The following is a 16,566-nucleotide window of genomic DNA, read 5'->3' on the forward strand; positions in this document are numbered from 1 at the left end:
TCGAACCGACGGCCCCTGCAATGGGAGCATGGAGTATTAACCACTGGACTGCCAGGGAAGTCCCTCAACAAACAACTTTTAGGCATCTAAAACTTTTAGGCATCTTTGTGCCCAGCACTATAATCTGCATAAGCAAAGAAAAAGAACCAGGCACTGTCCTTCAAGAACTTTAAGTCTGGGTAGAGAGATAAGACATATTTATCCAGCATCATAGAGTTAGAAGGGACCCCAGAGGTGATACAGTCTTGGGGTTATATATTCAAACTCTAATGGAGAGTTAGCATAAACAAGTGGAGTGCCCAGGTCACTAGGGCACCATGTCATATCAGAGAATTCCTGCCCTGTGTTAAGGGACAGTTACTTTGTTTCTCGATGGATTTGCTGCCATGCAGAAATATAGGCTTCTTGTTGCCCGATCTGTTGATTTTTTTTTCAGAGAGGGTAGAATTCCAAGTTTTCCAAAAATTTCCCAATTTTTAAACATTGCCAACTATTTTGAATTTTCCTAAGGCCAGATGAAACACATCTGTGGGCCTTATTCAACCTGTGGGCTGCCATTTTGCAACCTCTGGTCTAGATTAACTCTTCCATTTTACAGATGTGGGAAATGGCCTGTTCAAAGTCTGGAATTGTTCTCCAGGACTCCCAGTTCAAAACTTCCATCACTTAACTACACCTTCTCTCAGTAAGCAAACAATTTTAGATGACTTCAAAAAGAAAAAAAAATTATAGTTATAAAGCAACACTGATTTTTTTTTAAAGCACAAGATAATATCATGAAAACGACGTGGTGCATCTGTGGGGGAGAAGTAATAGAATGCTCATGGCAGGAAGAATTTGAGAAGGGTTTTGCAAGAGGCATTTGTGCTAAATCTTGAAGGAAGTGATTAATACAAATTCATAAGAAGGAACAGGAAGGCGAATTCAGTAGAGGGGAATAGAATAAAGAAAACACATGATTAATAATTTGTTAATACAAATACAATACAATACAGCACAGAGTATGGCTTGACTTAATCAGGGAGTAAAAATCATGTCACTATCATTCACTCAAAAAATATTTCTTGAGCTCTAACTGTGTGCTAGGCACTTGTCTAGGCCCTGTAGATACAGCAGCAAACAAGAGAGCCAAGGTATGGTTTCTTGTGGACTGTTTTTTCCAGTGGCACAGACAGGTAATAAACAAGTAAAAAATAATATAAAGTACTATGAATAAAATAAAACTAAGAGATGTGACAGTAGCAACTGTGAATGCACATTAGACAGAATGGTCAGGGAAGACTTCTCTGAGGAGATAGCAGTTGCACTGAGTCCCAAATGATGAGAAGAAGCCAGTCATGCAATGATCTGGGCAGAGAGCTTTCAAGTCAGAGGGAAAAGCTAGCGCAAAGGGCTCTGGGCAGGAAGGAACAGAAGAAACGAGCGAACTAAAGCAGAGTGAGCTGTGGCAAGTGCGGTAGGAAACAAGGTCAGAAAGATAGGCAGACACTTATTAGGCCTTGGTAAGGAGTCTGGAGTGAAATGAGGTTTCCCACAGGGAAGCAACATAATTTGATTATAAATGCTCAGTTCTTGACAAGAAAGTAGCATAATTTGATAAGAAAAGGAGGTAAATAATGGAAGTTCTTAAATGGAAGCTGATAAAACACAGTTAATTTTAGGGAATTGCTATAGATTCCAATGGGCAGAACAAAGATGGAAAGGGTGGCTGAAAGTCTATTCTGCCTGCCGGATGCAGAATGGATTGGGGTCAGGAGCTCTGGGTGGAGGCTGTGGACAATCCAGGGATAAAGAGGATTAGGATTCAGTCAGCAGTGGTGGAAATGAAGGAAAGTAAGTATCACAAACACAGAACAGAATGGATTGAGGCAAATCAGAACAACCAGAGGAGAAACACTGTTGTGAGGAACTCTCAAGTTTCAGAGTTAGAGGCCATTCTGGGAGTGGCCTTGGTGACTAAGATGGGAGAAAATTCTATCAAGATACTAACTCTTAGGGGATCATGAGACATATAAACAACTAGAAATATAAAATTAAAGAGGCTTTGGGGGTAACATGGTAGGACAGGAGAGAGGTTTGGAACTACCCTTTGTAACAATAGAAACTGAGGCTAATAGAGAAGCAGAACTCCCAGGAGGTAATGTATTTGTCTTGTTTGTTTGTTTGTTTGTTATTTGGCCACAGCATGCAGCTTGCAGGACTGAACCCGGGCCACAGCAGTGAAAGCCCAGAATCCTAATCACTAGGCCACCAGGGAATTCCCCAGGAGGTAATGTAAAGAAGAGAAACAGGTCAAAAAACTCAACCCTGATTATATCCATAGCAAGGCTGAGAGTACAGTGTAACTAGGTGTTTGTTCTTTTTTTTTTTTTTTAATTGATCCATTCAATCAAGGAAAAAAGCACAAAGCCCATTTGTCAACTAGGGTTTGGGGAAAAATAGCTTGCTAGAAGCATGCAGCTATTTTACATCAGTGTAATAAACACTAATATGTTTTACTATAAGAAAGTGTTATTTGAAGCAAAATTTAAAGGAATACAAAACTTTTAGACTTGGATGGCTTCTCTCTCATTTTCACTTACTATTGATGATTACTTAATATTTGAATGTAAACCTGAGTGTTTTCCTAGAATCTGCAGCCTCTCTGTATAGTCTAGGAAGGCTGATAGTCCTGAACTTGAAAGCTCTGAGTTTGAAAACAAAACAAACCAAAATTTCAGGCAGACTTTTAAACTAGCTCTTTACTCTTAACATAGCAAAGAGTATAATTTACTCTTTAATTTAATTTTATATTTTAAGAAAAAAATTAAAGAGTATAATTTACTCTTTAATTTAATTTTATATTTTAAGAAAAAAATTAAAAAAATTTTATACCCACAAATGTTTATTCAGTGCCTATGTGCAAGAATGAAGAAGATATGGTTGTAAGCGCTCATGGAGCTTACAATTTCATCAACAACAAAAAAATTGTTCTTCACAGTAGAGGAATTACTTTTAGCAGAGCAGAGAGTGAGGGTTAATTTAAAGAATAAGAAGTTGATTGTTTTATAGGAAGACCCATGGCTATTGTCAGTTCCTTTTAAGAATAATCAAGCTCATAAAATGAGTGTAGAGGAAAAGATCAAGGACCTATTTTTCCATTCAAAATGCCAAATTGTGCCTTCCTCAGAAAAATTCTGAGGAAATTTGCTTGGTCAATTAGGAAAATTCTAAAAGATTTCCTTCAATTATTTTATTTATTTTAGTTTTTGGCCACACCCCACAGCATGTGGGATCTTAGCTCCTCGACCAGGGTTCAAACCTGCACCTCCTGCATTGGAAGGCAGAGTCTTAACCACTGGACTGCCAGGGAAGTCCCTCCTTCAATTATTTTAAAAATGCTTTCAAATTTTATTGTTTCAATTTTGAGGAAAATCACTACTGCTTTCATAAACATTAACATGTTCATCAATGCTTGTCATGAAGAATTCAAACAATGAACACAGTACAAATATGAACATGAAAAAAATCATCTCATTTCCCACTACTTCATAATGATATCATCATTATTATGAGCAGAAAAACATCATCTGGGTGCTTATACTCAGATAGGATAGATTAGAAGGGTAAAAAAGGAGGAGGGAGATAGAGACATATTTTTATACAAATTAGGTTCCGTGTTGCTATTTTTAATAAAATATATTACATTTAATTGTATCTGAGCTTCACTGGAAGAAAAGAAAAACAAAAAGGCAAAAATAGAAGGGAAAGAAAGATGGAATAGAGAGTGAGAAACACCAGAAGCCACTGAACTCTGGCCTCTAGTGCCATACTGCTCCGTACTAGGCGTACTAATCTGTGATTTAGTAGAGGTTTTTATTAGCTTTATTTATGTTATGTTAAGGTACATGTTTAACACTTCACTTTGATGTATTACCCTTATTATCCTTCCATGTTTAATCCAGTTCAGTTATAACATATGAGATAGCTTTCTATCATGAGCACATATTTTTGCATTAATATATGCTAAAAACTAAGAACGATGATGTAGAATAGGCAGTCCTCTACATGGTTCTGACATGCGTGAGTTTCAGTACCACACTTTAATTACATAACACCAGGGCCCCAATAACACAGTTCATTTTAGTTAGCATGCTACGTGGTATATTAACTGTGAGTAACTGCATAAAGTACAAACTTCGCTCCTAGCACTTCAGCACACAAATCACTATGTAAATAACAGATGCGCACCATGATCCATGACTAATCACATCACTTCCTCCAAAGTCTGTATGGTCACCTCGCATCTGTTATTCAGTTCACCCAGATCTGTTTGCTATCACACAGATAGCAAAGTGTGCAGTTGCACTGCTTCCTTGTCTCCCAGCGATAAACCTCTGTGACATGGTACAGAAATGGTCAATCAAAAGAATGAATTGACCAACAATGATGAAAGTACAGCGAAGTACAAAAAGAGATAAAGCTGGAATTGAAATCCGAACGGGGATTGGGGTTATAGAAGAAAGAGCTGACTGTGGCAATGTTGTCACTGCTCCAGCGTGAGGGTCTCTACGTATGCAGCAAGAAGCACTTAGTGAAGGCAAAAGAATGACATTAAAGAGGAAAGTGGTTGTGATGAAAAGGATGACGAGGTCCCAGAGGAAGTGAATCCAGTAAAATACTTCATATTAAGGAAGCTCTTGGAGACATGTCACAACATTGAACACGCAAAGGATAAAATGTTGGAAGCTGATCCAGACTTAGAAAGAAATATGACAATTTTGCCAAAGCAAGGAAAAGATGTATTGTAAGTTGTACGATAAGACAGTAAGTACTGCTGAAACTGCTCTTGGTATGTTTTTTACAAGGAAGTAAAATACTTTAATCCTCAATGTTTCTAATGCTTTATAGTTTACTGAATATCTGTGTTTACTACTTTTTTTCTTCTCCCTATTCATTTATAACTGGCCTTAAGAGGAGTTTTAATGTTTTCACAAAAAATTTTAAAGGTCTTGGAATAATCATAATATTTCCTATTGATTATGAAGATCACTTGGCACGGCTTCAGCTTACATAGTCATTTTTACGTCCTATACGCCCAAGCAAAGTGAGAGCTGCCTTACTTAATTACACCATGCAAATTAGCACTTAAATATATTTTGTCCCCATTTTGTGTATCTTGACTCCTCAACTGGAGTTGAAACGGCTTAATTGAGAAATAAGGCAAACCCTCTTACTTCTACATTGCCTACTCCACCTAGCATAGCACTGAATATTTGGTAACTGCTTAAATAGCACTTATTGGCTTACTAAATAGCTACTCTTATGGTGAACAATAGGGATTTTATACAGTGTGAAGCCATAATAATAAATATTATTCCTTTCATGAGAGTGTAAGATTTACCCATTTTATTTTCCACTGTTAGGGCAACAAAGTATGGCTCCCAAGGTTGTATATTCCTAGCTCACAGGTACACTGTTCCTTTGGTTGGTGAGGTAAATGGTGGCCTGTGGATTTGCTTTGTACACAATTTGTATAATCCCACAGGCAGCCCTGACTCCTACCCCTAGCACCTAGAACAATGCCTACCATACCGAAGGCACATGATAAATATTTATCAAATGAATGTAATTAGTAATAATTACTAGGACTGTGCACTGCATATCTTATACTATCCTTACCACAATCCTATGGTCCCCATTTTATAGATGAAAAAAACTTGCCTTGGAGAGATTATGTGACTCACCCAGCAAGGGCCTACTAGAACTGGAATTTGAATATAGGGCTGTTTGATACTAATTCCACCACACTGCTAATAAACTGACATTAGTGACATCAAATGATGTGCAAATGGATTAGAGAGAAAGAGATGATGCAATTAAAAATCTCTTCAAATTCATTTCCTCTTATCCCAGGCCTATTCTGACAAGGGGAGAACTTCTCATCAGATTTATTTTTTCGCATAATTTTCCAGTTATAATTTCCCTTGTGACATTCCTTTTTTTAAAACCAATTTTTAGAAAGAATCACAAAAACGTATTTCCTATACTAGCTTAAAGCAGAAATGATTATTTAGAACAGTCTCTATATTTACGTCATTTTATGACGCTCTCAGTATATAAAAGAAGGGGTGTGTGTGTGTGTGTGTGTGTGTGTGTGTGTGTGTGTGTGTATGTAACATCTTTTATATTTTAAGAAGTTCATGTTTTAAAAGAATCAGTTCGTTTTCTGCTTTGGTATTTCCCTACACAAACACTTTATAGGTACTTCTTGGCTAATAAACTAGTGATCACAGGAGGAGACATATCACTGTAGCATAATACACTACATAAATTTCTATTAATTTCTTATTCTAGTAGCAACACATCAGATCAGCCACAGCAGGCTCTTCATGCGAAGGGTCAGGAGGCACATGAAACCTGAAGAGGCCATCATGGGCCATCAGAGACTGTGATGTACCTGGGCAAACCCACTGTTTTTGGGGGGCTGCTATCACTGTCAACTCAGCAAATGCCCCTGCTTCAAACTTGAGTTAGTTTGAATCCATTGTTGAACAGAACACGGTTTACTGTCTAATTTCTCTCTGTCTCCTCTCTGTGTCTGTCTCTCCCTGACTCTCTTTCCTGCTCTTTCTCCCTGACCACATCCCCCCTGCTGCCCCATCCCTTTTCTCCCCCCAGGATTCTATGCTAAAACTGCTTTTTAAAATCAGGCTTTTGTTCTTTGATATTTGTTCTACTTTTAGATTCTTACTGTATGCCTTACAACGCTCTTTCCTGGCTGTTCACTTTGCCTCCCTTCAAATCTTCACAGTTGTCTTCCTTTCTCTCTTTTTTTTTTTTTTTTTTTGTGTGTGTGTTTTCAAGTTCTAGACAGATGGGAGAGAAACATATTAAAAAACAGAGGTGGAAGCCCATCTAGGCCAAACTTAGTACATATTACAATTTTTATGACATTGGAGCTGGCAACATTCTGATTAAAGATCCACGACTTCTTCATTCAAAAGCAAACGCTAGCTTAGTATAATATGAAATAATATAATATGAAATAATATAGTATGAAATAATATAGAATAGAATAGAATAGAACAGAATAGAAACACAATGATTCAAGGTGGAACTGTGAAAACCATACTTCCAAAAAATACTGTCTACTTTCCTCTCCATACAAGGTAGAATTTGGAGGGCAGGTGCTCCATGGTGAATGGCAGAATGAAGAGGAATAAGACAGCAGTGTAGTTGTCAGGATTAACTCCTCTCTGGGAAAGAAGCCACAAGAGAAAACACTGAAACTCTTTAAAAGCAGTAGATCTTGTCCAGTCTCTTGAAACATCTATCAGCCTGCATGGCTCAAAAGAAAATTTTACTTGCACTCTTGTTTCCCTTTTCTGTTCTGTGCAGTGGTCTTTGATCCTAACTTCAAATCATGTACTACTTATTTAAATTAAATTTGTCCTCAAAGTCAGGCATTTCAAAAGGATGCAACTTGGCTGTTCTTCTTGTCTGCCTAGAACTTCCTGGTGTAACCTCTCTCCTCTGTATTAAACTGGGTGATATTTTCCCATGGGTCACTGAGAGGGTGCTAACTTTATTATTTTTTAATTTTGGTTTTCTCTATTCTTCTATTCAATATTCTGTCAAGTCCATGAGTGAAATTTTTATTTCACACATTATGCTTTCCTTTATCTTTAAACTAAAAGATCTGTTGCCTGAGCATTTAGTAAATGCTCCATTAAGGTGGTAGCTTGGCTTGTGTTCAGGACCTGAAACAAAGAGTTCTATCAATGGTGGTCAGTTAGTGGGGTTTTTCCATCGGTATTCTCTCTCAAATACGTCACTCTCCTTGGGGCTTAAACTATATCCCCTCTGTACAAATTCAGTTGTTCAACAAATATTTATTGAACAACGACTACGTGCTAGGCCTATAGATATGGTGGTAAACAGAACAAATAATTTCTTACCTTCATTGAGCTTACATTTTAGGGGGGATGACATTAAACAAAACAGTAAATAAAAGGAAAAGCAATATAAATTTTGATAGGTAAGTGCTATCACAGGGGAGGAAAAACTTTTCCTCTACTTTCATACAATCTGTTGCTAGGACCTGCAAATTAAGCTGACAAATGACAGATTAAACAGCAGAAATTATTAACATACACATTTTATCTGATGTTAATAATTTCACATGGCACAGGGGCTTCATAGGAAAGAGGTGAAAACCCTAAAGAAGCAGTTAGACTTGGGGGCCTGTATACCATTTTAACAAAGGGTGATAAATTGTGGAGAAGTAACTCGAGAAAGGAAAGGGGTTTGGGCTTCTAGGCGTGGTAAATTGTGGGAAAGTGACTAGGAAATATATGGGGGTACCTAACGGAAGAGACGGGTTATTTTAATAATATCTGTTTGTGAAGATTCATCTTGGTATCAACTCCTCATCTCCAGATAAGAATGTTTTGTTCTTTCTGGTACCAGGATGGCATCTTTTTCACTGGAAATTTATGCCCTGCTTTTAGGTAGAAATGGGGAAGGGCAGAGAGCCCTTCTTGCATCTGCTGTTTTTCAATTGCCTTCAGCTCAATATAATAAATATGGCCTAAGCAGTGTATTTAGAGGTGCATGTTCTGATTCCCTCACTGTGAAAGCAATAAATGGGTACTATGATGGGGTAGAGATGCACTGCTTTAAATAGGGTCATTAGGGATGGTTTTTATTAGGAAATGACATTTGCTCTGAGAGCTAAAAGCTGATATCCTGGACAGTCAATTCAAGGTCCCAAGAAAGAAGTCTGCATGTAGAGGGAACAGCATTGCTACCCTGTGGCAGCAATGAGCCCCAGAGGCTGTCCTGCTGAAGAAAAGAAAGGCAGCCAGAGGGGCAGAGGAGAGGTGAGCAAGAGTGAGTGTGGAGGAGGTGAGGTCAGGGAATCATCAGGGGCTGGATCCAGTGGGGCCTTTGTGGGCCATGGGAAGGAATTTGGATTTTATTTTAAGTGCCATGGGAAACCTCTGGAGGGCTTACACTTGAGGGTGACAAGAGCCAGTATTCTTTTAAAAGCTTACTCAGAGTATGTGTGGAAAACAGATTTTAGGAGGTGGGATGGTAAATACAGGAAGTCTAGTTGGGAGGTGAATCAGTAGTCCAGGTGAGAGATGATGACGGCTTGGACTAGGTGGTAGCAGTAGTGATGGAAAAGTGTATAGATTTAAAATACATTTTGGAAGTAGAACTACCAGGACTTGCTGATGAGGTAGATAGATACAGGAGAAAGGGGAAAGGGAGGAGTGGAAAATGGCTCTTAAAATTTCGGCTTGACCACTATGGTGTGTTTACTGAGATAGGGAGGACCAGGGGAGGAAGAGTTTGGGGAAGAGTAATGAAGAGTTCTGTTTGTGCATGTTCAGCGTGAGGTGACTATTAGACATCCCAGGGGAGCTGTGTAGAGCTTGGAGTTCAGGGGAGGTCGGCATCCCTTGCCCTTAAGTTTGGAGGAAATTTTACAGAGCAAATAGTTTAAGAGAAATAACAATACATCCATCTTGAAGTTAGAATTATATCTTCATTTATTAATGTTTGAGTCAACTGCTTCATTTTGGAAAGCAAATGACTGGTGATGGCAGGTTAATACAAGAGGAGGACAATTTTGACATTTGCTGTGAAATCAATGTAGATAGTATTTTTCAGAGCAGGATTCTAAGTGTTCATCTGGGAATGTTCCAAACGATTTCCCAGTTTATTCTGATGTTTGACTGGATTTAAATCCCAACTCTGTCACTTACTAACCTTATGATTGTGGCAAGTTGTTTAAGTTTCCACAGCACTGTTTTCTTGTGAGGAAATGGAGATAATATTGACCTCACAGGGTGGATTTCATCAGCGGCCTCTTCAGTCTTACGTGGACATTATGTGAAGGGAGACAAGAGATTAGTGAAAGTTGTATTTGTCTATGGCTCCCAAAGATGACCTAGATTCAAGCTGGATCGGCCCAAGAGGGGCCAGCTAAGGTGCTCAATACAGCACTACAAGGAGGCCTGAACCCTATCCATCACCTCCTCCACTTTGAGATGCACTATGAAGATAGTGAGCCCTGCTGGCAACCTGGAGTGGATGATCATTTAATAAGCTCAGAGGAGGGTGTGGAGTTGATCCCTGACTCTAAGCCTGGGGCTACTAAGACTTGCCTTGAGAAAGAGACACATGTTTGTTATTCAGACTGATGCCCCTAATGCAGTGGTTCTCAAATTTAAGTGTGCATCAGAATCCCCTGGAGGGCTTGTTAAAGCACAAATTGCTGGGCGCCACTCCCAGGGTCTTAAATTCAGTAGGTGTTGGATGAGGCCCAAGAATTTGCATTCCAACAAGTGTCCAGGTAATGCTGATGCTCTGAGAACCACATTTCGAGGGAACCATTGCCCTCCTGCAACCCAGAGACCTAGGCTGTATGTGTGACTGTGACCTCGTACTCTGTACCTGGTCCAGGCAGGAGTTATCCATCCTGGCAACAAGGTTAACAGTGCATACAACAATGATGATCTCATACAACAATCCTCAACGTATAGGGAAAAACTCATCTCTAAACACAACTTCTCTCAGCTCCAGAGAGAAAATTAGAATCCTGGCTTTCAAGATCAATTGGATCCAAAACCCATATGAAATGAAGAATATAGAAAAGTAGAAAACTGCCTTAAAAAGCTATATACCAATCCAGGGCCTGGGACCCCTGCTGCCTCCACAGTTTGCATCTAACCATAGGAATTGGGCCCAGGCAGTAGGCTGGACCTGAACTACTACAGCTCCCATGTCTTCTCTGAAATGGTACCCTGCCTCATGGAGATTGTGTGGGATACATTAAGAATTCCACCTGGGGCTTTCAATCATACCACAGGCAGTCAAACTTGGCCCAGAGGAAAGAAAGGGCTTGAAGTTTCTCTTAGTCCTATCCCCAAAAGACTATTTCATTTCTACTCTACAGACAACTAAGGTACTTTTGCTCTTTTGTGCATTCTGAATTTTGTGTCCTTTTTCTCCCCTCCTATCTCCTGAAGGAAAGTCATCGTGTAGGTTTGCTCCATTTGGTTCCTCTCATCCTGGATCTTCCTGTGAGAGCCTATATTGTTCCCCTTGGAGGTTTTCTTGATATCTGACTGGCACCTAAATTTCCTGTCTCGTTGTGCCACAATCTACTTGACTTGTATTTCCCCTCCCACACATCCCTACTACTGCTCTCTCTGCCTTCTGGAATGAATGTCTTATCAGTCAGGCCAAGCTACATTATGGTGCAATAACACATGATCTTGATATTTTAGTGGTTTACAACAACGAACGTTGTTTTCTGATTTAATTTCTCATTCATGTTCTGTTCCACGTCATCTTTATTTCAGGGCTTGGACTGAAGGAGTAATCCCTACCTGTGACACATTGGTCATTTTACAGCAGAGAGAAAAGCAGTGGCAGAACCATGCAATAGCTTTTAAAGCTCTGCTAGAAGTGTCACATGTCCCTTCTACTCACATTAGTCAAAGCAAGTCAGAAAGCCAAGCCTAATATTGGTGTGTGGAAAATATAATCTTCTCTTAGTATAATCCCTCCTATAATATGATCCTCCCCTGCTGGGAGGGGCTGGCAGGGTGGAGCTGGACTTGTGTTTGTTTTTACAAACTGATACAAATTAAATTCTAACTTTATGGACATCTAGGAGATTCAAGTTAGCAGTGATCTGCTCCACCCTTCTTCCTTTTTTACTTTTGCAGCCTCCCTGTTTCACTGGCCATTCTACCCATTTTCCTTCTGTCATTCAAGCCATAATGAGCTTCTTTGGACTCTACAAATTGATCTTAAACTTTGTTTGGTTGAGAGGTTGAGAAAGGGAAGAAAAGAAGTGAAACAGGGAGAAAGAGGAAAGGAAACTGCTTTATTTAAGAATCTTAAACCAATGTACTTTCATAGATTTAAACAAAACTATGCTCCACAGGAAAATTTCATCTGTCTAGCGTGGTATAGACTAATGACATTACCAGTTGTCAGTGGCCATTTTTTAGTCACTGCCATGTTTGCTGTGATCGTGCCTATATATGGGATTACTTTATGAACCCTCTTGACTCTGTTTTGTCCAGAAAGTACAAAGGCCATGGGACTGTTGGAAGAGCTGGTAAGAAGACACATATGGCTGTGATGGAAACCAAAGTGGAGAGAATAAACATTTTAAATGAGAAAATGATGAGAGTTGCATGTGTACAAGGGCTGAGTTGCTTCCCAGAAGGAATAGTTCTGAAGGACAAAGAGAATCAGGCAGCAATTGAAGAGCTGGGCTTTTGCAATCAAGAGTAATCAGCAAGAGATGAGGCACAGTGATTAACAAAATGGAAAGCCTTGCCCACAGAGATAGATGATCAGAATCAACACAGATGTCCTTTAGCCTGTGTTAATTCAGGAGAAGGCTAAGAGTTTGTTTGAGAACTTAAAGGCTAAATATGTTTGTGGTAGACCAAGGCCGGGCCTGCCTACAAAATAAGTGGAAAACTCCTACACCCTGCCGCCCAGGTGTAGATAAGGAGTGACTGCCCCAGGCTGGGCACAGCAAGCATTTCAAGGTCTGGAATCTGGACATTAGCCTGAATGAAACAGCTTACTGAGTAACTACATTTTTGCCTTATATGGTAGCATAAATTTTTTTCTGGTTGTTAATGTGTGTGGAGGTATGAAAGATAGTGAGTCCACACTTCTGGGCTCCCCTGACCTCCCAGACATCTCACTCTCTTCAGGCTTCTGAGACCACCAAATTTATGATGTCTCTGTGAAAAACAAAGGAGGCCATGGACAGCTGCATCTGCCTTACCTCATGTCTATCCTTTGCACTGCTTACATGCTGCTTTGGAAATAAATCAAAGTGCAGCATCTTTGAACTGAACTCAAAATGTCATTCTTGCCCATTCTTTCACCTAGACCAACCTCCACGTTCTGACTCTGCATGGGGTGAAAGTACTGCTGAGGAAGCTCCTGTTAAAAGCCACAAGTGATCCATTAGTTTAAGGCTGGGCCCCATCTGCACTGTCAAATGACTAGGTAAGTGCAGATATTATATCTGTGAAGGTCAAGGGATTACTGCCTCAAGAGGTTTTCAGTGATCTATTCTGGTGGAGAAAATGCCCAATAGTACACATGTGTCAGTAGAAAGGGGACAAATGATTTAAAAGTTCTGAGAACCATCTAACTCAGGTAGAATGTGCTTAGTTATTATAAGCTTAAACTCTTAGTCACATTAGACAGTGGCAATGGGTCCCAAATCCCACCTGCTTGGTGTCTCCCTTTCCCTCTGAAAGTCTCTCCCCAGGCACCTTTACAAACCCCAGGGCTCCTTACACCATAATATGAATAGCACTGCCCTACCTTATGCAATATTAGTAAGTTTTAGTCCAAATTGGGACATTTTTGAGCATGAAAGGGAGCACTGCTGGTAATGATGCCAGACCACAGACCTAACTTGGGACCATCCTGGGAAAACTGGAATTACAGTCACCCTATAGATGTCCTAATCCCAGTATCTGCCTGCTGAGACTCCTTCTGAAGGAATCCTGCTCTGTCCATAACCCCTGCTGGAGAAGCAGCCCCGGGCTCATCAGGCTGACCCTGAGCCACAAGACTGAATTCTAGTTGAGCATGCGACCCAAGGCTGGTAAATAACCCTGGGCTAGTGACTCTGGGAGACCTTGAGGCTAGGCTGGACACAACAAGCCTGGTCAAGCGGATTCTCTCTTTCATAAATCAGAAATACTGACCAAAGTAGCTGGGGGGTATGATGATTCTATTTTTTCTGCCTCCACACTGTTAACATGGAGAACAAGCACTGCCATTGTCAGTAAGTAACGTCTGTCATTATACTGCAACAATTCTCAACTGCTAGGGAGTGGAGCAGGGAAGTGGCAATGTAAAAATTTCCAGCAATGTCTGCTAAAACCACAAATGTACACATCTTGACCAAGTAATTCCAAGCCTAGAAATTTATCTGACAGATATCCTTGCACATTTGCAAAATGATATAGGTAGATGCTGTTCATTGCAGTCATGTTTTACTAGCAAAAGACTGGCCCCCCAAAACGCTTAAATGTTGATCAATAGGGAATTTATTAATATATTATATAGGACCATAAAATGTAAAAACTGAATGTACTAAATGGAATGACTTTCAAGATATATTAAGTGAAAAAAGCAAGTGTGAATAATATGCTACAGTTTGTGTACAAGGTAGGACAGAGGAAATGTTTGTGTGAGTGTGTGTTTTTGCTTGTATATGCAAAAAATAATAAGGATAATAAAGGTTGCCACCAGGGAGGGAAATTGGATGGCTGGGGAGTGAGTTGGAGAATTCTTCCTGTACACTTTTATACTTGTTGAATTTTGAACCATGTGAATTTATAACCTATTTTGAAAATGAGTAAATAAAATTAGAGACCTCGGATGTATGACAGCTCTTAGGTAGGAAGTATTTAAAAGAATTTGTCTTAGAAATATTAACTCTATCCTTGCCAATAGGGTTACCTAGGATTTCTTTGGGCACAATGGACTCAGGAACAATGAGATTTTGGGATTGGCAGTTTGGGAATTGGGTGACAAAGTCCTGACATCCAGCAAATACATGCTAGGCTCTATGGGGATTACAGATATTAATAAGATAATTTACAGGTGCACAACAAAGTAAGTATAGTTAACACTACTGAACTATACATTTTAAAATGGTTAAGATGGTAAATTTTATGTTATGTGTTTTTAACCACAATTCAAAAAACAAGGTAATAATAATACAAAACCAAAACAAAACAAAAATTTAGTCTTCTTAGAGCCTGGATATAATCCAATATTTTACCCATAGATGATGCCCAACAAATGTTTGATAAATGGAATAGAACTGGCAGAAGAGAGAATTAAAATAATAAATTAAAACACAAAATGGAGTGAAATAATTGCAATGATTAAAGGATAAGCCAAGTGCTGAAAGAGGGGAGGAAGGGCCCATTAATTCTGATGAAGAGAATCAGGGGTATGCGCATTGTGATGGAAAGGAACAAAATGAAGGTTTTTGGATCTTACAGTCCTGGGATCCATTCCTGGCTTGACTCTTTTTCTGGCTAGGTGACAATTTCTCATTGCTGCCTTGTATAAAGCAGTGATACTACCCACCTTTCAAGGCTACTGTCCCTTGTAAATGAGGTAACTCAAATAAAGCACCTAGTAAGATGTGTACTTTACATATGTTGGACCCCCAGTGAGATTCAGTAAGAACCTTAAAGGATGAATAGAAATAGACAGTCTGGAAAAAATCTAGGAAAAACGTATTTCAGCTCAAAGGACTATTATGATTGGGTGAGTCAAGCAAGAGAAGCCTTGGGATTTTCATGAGAACCATTCAGAGGACTTAAGTAACCTTTGAATATGGCTAAATGCCAGTGCAAGACCTGGGTCTCCTCTTTCCTTTTCCTTTTTGCTTCTGCTAATTTTCTTCTTTTGATTTCTTATAGTTTTTTTTTTTTAAATCCTTCTCCTCCTTTCCTTCCTCCTCCTTTTTTCCCTTTCTTTTTCCTTTTTTTTTTAATGTCAGAAGGTAGATTCTATTCTGAAGACCATTATTATTTTCCCAGGTAGTTTCAAGGAAACTACAAAACTTTTCTGAAACAGTGTAGTTTCATAGGAGTTAAGACCTGGGAGGAACATGCTTTCAAATTTAAAACAGGGAGGACAGAGTTATTTGCTCTACTGAGACATAATTTACAAAGGAACAATGGTAACATCTCCTGTGTACTGACTACCTGTTAGGTGCTTCGCATGTGGTATTATTATTTCTCACAACTGCAAGGCAGATATTAGCCCCATTTTACAGATGAGAAAAATCAAACCTGGAGAAGTTAAGTGCTTAGACTTAGTGGAACCAGGGTTTGAGCCCAAGTCTCAGTTCAAAGATCAAGGTCTTTCTTGTGTACTATCTTCCCTCCCCAGACTCCTTAATTTTCTCTGGTCTCCTGTCTCTAGCCTTCTAGTAATGCTCGCTGTCCTTAGTTCTGGAAGACATAGTCAGGTTTAACAGAAAAGAGTGCTTGAGATAGGTCATCTATATAAACTAGAAAAATGACAATAGTATTGCTATCTTTTTGTTGGTTCTGAGAGTAGAATTGTATTTAATAGAAGCCTAAGTAATTAATATTTTATTTAAGTACATGAAAGACACAGGAATGCCTTTGATTCCACCAGATTCTCATAATGATTGATACTGAATCAGTGAATCCCCCTTCCTAAACCATTTTGTTTTTAATGCCTGAGGTCATATAGCTGGCCTCTTTCTGTAGTTCCTTTTGCTTAAACCTACTATGCAGTGAACAGAATTATCACCATGCAGAAAAACATGGAGAGTCTGTCCTCTATACTCAGGAGAAAAATGTATTGTTTCGAGGATTTAACAACTATTGTACATATTTTATTCATTTGTTCTCTTAGTGACTATGTTTTTACGCTGGTGGCCTGCTTTAAATGCTGGTGTGTTTTCTTTAATATTCCAAGTATTGTTTGTAAGGCTCAACAGTTTTTTAACTGGACAGTGATCAC

General features: G+C 39.2%; 1 long non-coding RNA gene across 1 annotated transcript; it reads left to right on the forward strand.

Annotated features, from left to right (window-relative positions):
• The first annotated feature begins 4,744 nt into the window (after positions 1-4,744).
• On the forward strand, positions 4,745-13,042 carry LOC137766688 (uncharacterized). The gene is made up of 2 exons (XR_011074360.1): positions 4,745-4,786; positions 12,919-13,042. It is a non-coding gene; the product is annotated as an uncharacterized lncRNA (long non-coding RNA).
• Positions 13,043-16,566: the final 3,524 nt, after the last annotated feature.

The sequence above is a fragment of the Eschrichtius robustus genome, chromosome 6 (assembly GCF_028021215.1).
Source record: "Eschrichtius robustus isolate mEscRob2 chromosome 6, mEscRob2.pri, whole genome shotgun sequence".
In the NCBI taxonomy this organism is placed as follows: domain Eukaryota; kingdom Metazoa; phylum Chordata; class Mammalia; order Artiodactyla; family Eschrichtiidae; genus Eschrichtius; species Eschrichtius robustus.